The 3,492-nt window shown below is 40.4% G+C and overlaps 1 long non-coding RNA gene across 1 annotated transcript; it reads left to right on the forward strand.

Annotated features, from left to right (window-relative positions):
* Positions 1–602: 602 nt before the first annotated feature.
* Positions 603–2,390, forward strand: LOC146183077 (uncharacterized). Its single transcript, XR_014708712.1, has 3 exons — positions 603–784; positions 1,453–1,559; positions 2,333–2,390. It is a non-coding gene; the product is annotated as an uncharacterized LOC146183077 (long non-coding RNA).
* The last annotated feature ends 1,102 nt before the right edge of the window (positions 2,391–3,492 follow it).

The following is a 3,492-nucleotide window of genomic DNA, read 5'->3' on the forward strand; positions in this document are numbered from 1 at the left end:
AGCGATACCCATAACGGTACATACGTTTCTGCTGGCTCGGAGATAACCTCCAGCAGCTGCAGCCGAGACAACGTAAAGGTGCTGTCAGCAGCTGTTCACACTTACCTCTAACCAGCAGAAAAGCGAAGCTCTGTCCTCAGCAGCGCAGAAAGCTCAAATCTGGCAGCGCTTTGCCAACTGGCGGATAGAAGCGTTACGATCACGTCGCAGTTGATAACAACCTTTCGTTATCTTGGCTTTATAATATATATACTGCTGATACCCATTCTTGAATCAACTACATTTCCTGCATTTGCATTTTTGCTATGACCAACTCCTCTGTTTCTGCCAACAAGGGTGTACCTATGTTTTTCTTTTCCATATAGTTTGCTACATTGTCCTCAATTTATGATCACACTATAAAATCCTATAGGTTAGCCTTACTGATTAAAGTATATATTCTAAATAACTTGCACTTCGTTGCTTCAAACTTTATTCAATCAAGTGCTTTTGTCTCTTAACAACTATAACAAAATGTGGGCTTCTTTTGAATGGTGCATAGTCTTATTTGTCTAAAGAATCAGCCACATTTATTACATTTACCTTTGTGTTTTTACAGGTCCACCTTGGCCATGGAAATTGTATGAACCAATTCAGTCTACGATCGGATTCCGACTTCTGCAAGCTGATGTCCATTTACCTCGGGGGGACTGAAGTACAAGGAGCGTGGCAGGAAGCCTTTGTAGCAGAGCCATCCCAAGAGTGTTCCCTCCACCCTACCCTTTTGGAGTGGCATCAATGTCAGGTAAACAAAAACATTTTTCCATGAACTACAGAAGAGATTTCATTTGGTTTTGTGGTGGCTGTATACACTATAATTTGAATTGTATTGTTTTTGGTATTTTAGAAACTGAAGCTGGGGTGATGGTTTAACTGTGGCTATCAAAAAGCTGCAAACCATGCTGCTTAAGGAGCATGGCTGCTGTTTGAAATACAGTGCGGGGGAATGCTGATGATAGATGAATTTATTGAATGTAAAAGCAGAGAGGATAAGATATCACAAAACGGTTTTATCATCATCAGTGGATGACTGGCTCAATGTAGGAGTTGGTTGTTAGAAACCAACAATTATGCTAGCAGTTTTGAGTCACTTTCATAGCTGAACTGGGCTAGCACGAAAAAAAAGCCATATTTGCTGAAAATTTTAACAACACTAAACAACATGTGTTGCTCGTTTGGAAATGTATACAGCAGTTGCTTGACCATGGTCAGAGCAGTAGTTGTATTTCAGCATGCTAACCCTTGCAACATTCTATTTTATGCTAAACAGTGTTTCAGTAGTAAATCAATGCTTGCAGTTGAGCAATAATGTTTCTGGAAAATATGTAAAGTTTTCATCCAAATCGTCATTTTGTCGTTTTTGCAAAATCGGATGAATAATTGATTAGGAAATAATTAATTTTATTTGTACAGACACCTGGCTTTTGCTGAAGGAGGTCAGTTGCAGTGAAGAAGTGGTCAAGCGCTACAAATGATTCCGCAGTACCTGGCACAGAAATGTCTGCACCTTTTCCTCTAAAGTAAGATTTACAGTGGATTCCTTCTGGTGGGTGATAGAGTAATGTATGTACAGATTTTTTTTTGCAGCGGAGTTATGCTTGCTTTCAAGGTGTAGCTAATCAGCAGGTGTCACAGGTTGCTCAGTTCTCTAACATCAAAGCTTATAGGCTTATAGTAGGAAATAAAAGCTATTGCTAATCAGCGGGTGTCACAGGTTGCCCAGTTCTTTAACATAAAAGCTTATAGGCTTATAGTAGAAAATAAAAGCTATTGCAATTTCAGGAGATTTTCCTAGCAGCGAAAGATTTCCATGGCCCGCAGTTACAAGAGCATTACATATTGACTGGTCCTGAGCATATCTGTGTGCAATAATGGTTAGGCTAAACACGTATAATCTTTTAGTCATTTTCAATGAGCTTTATTAAACTCTGTAAACATTTATTTATTGCTCGATATGAAGGCTTACTACTTTGGCATTCTACCACTTACGTTAAAGTTGGGGGCTTTATGTAGGATAGACGGGCTATGATTTGATAAAACGGTAGTACAAAAATGGCCTAGTGTTGTCCATTTTCAATCCACATAATGAGCACAATGAGGCTTAAAATATTCTTGTGCCTGCCACCACATTTTCCATAGCCAATGTCTATAGAAAACCACAAAATAATTCTTTCATTTTTCAGTTACCTTCAAACTAACCAACATCCATTTCCCTTCATCGAAACCACTTTTTTATGTAAAAATGCATTTTAAGTAGGTGTTTAATTGAAAGCTGCATCTTTTTGTCATTCAGGGGTTCCCGTTCAAGCGTCTTTTGGAAATGCAGCTTCATGGATTCCAAATAAAGGCGGCTTCTCACAGGTGTTGTTTCGCATGTCTTCGGCATGATTGCACATTTTTTTGTGCAGAGCTGCCAGGTCTACATGCTTGGAAAATAGCCCAATTAATGACTATGATCCCATGAGACTAATTTTTCCAACTTGGCGGTGGTTACATTTTGCACGTGTGAAGTTTCTCACAATAGGAGAGAAGAAAGTCACAACCGTATATGAATTGAACATGCGCCCTCGGACTACGGAACATCAGAGTACGGAATGTCAGATTGCGGGACATCAGAATGCATGCCGTCACAATAAGAACAATTGAGTACAAAACGTCAAAATACAGAACTACAGACAATGAATGTCACAATACGGAACTAAAGACAATGAACGTCACAACATAGAACTACAGACAGTGAACGTTACAATGCAGAACTACAGACAATGAACGCAACAATATAGAACTACAGACAGTGAACATCACAATACAGAACTACAGACAATGAACGTCACAATATAAAACTACAGACAATGAACGTCAGACTACAGGTCAAGAATACGACAAGACTACAGACCATCAGAAATTGTCTGTAGTTTTTTTCGACTGGGTATCTTCATATGCGTGTACATAAATACTTTGGTTAAAAACCCATTGCATGCTAGACTGTCTATATTTCTTTCTTGTGCAACAGTTCCTATGAAACTGACTCTACAAAGCATTGGTAAGTCTTAAACACCTTCTTAGTTTTAGGAGACTGCTTAGACAGCTTTCCAGCAATCTGGAATCAGTATGCAATCTGGCCACTCATTTTGGACTGTTGAAATACCCATACAGTGCATCCCGCCGGTGTGGCGCCGTGGTTACGGCGCTCGACTACTGTTCCCAAGGACGCGGGATCGAATCCCGGCCTCAGCGGCAAATTTTCGATGGAGGCGAAACGCAAGGCGTCCGTGTGCTGTGCGATGTCAGTGCACGTTAAAGAACCCCAGGTGGTCGAAATTTCCGGAGTCCTCCACTACGGCGTCTCTCATAGCCTGAGTTGCTTTGGGACGTTAAACCCCACAAACCAAACAAACCAACACATACAGTGCAAGCGTATCTACAAGACATCATCTCGAGCTCCCTCATCTT

The sequence above is a fragment of the Amblyomma maculatum genome, chromosome 7, assembly GCF_055883805.1.
Source record: "Amblyomma maculatum isolate TAMU_Amacu chromosome 7, ASM5588380v1, whole genome shotgun sequence".
NCBI classification, from domain to species: domain Eukaryota; kingdom Metazoa; phylum Arthropoda; class Arachnida; order Ixodida; family Ixodidae; genus Amblyomma; species Amblyomma maculatum.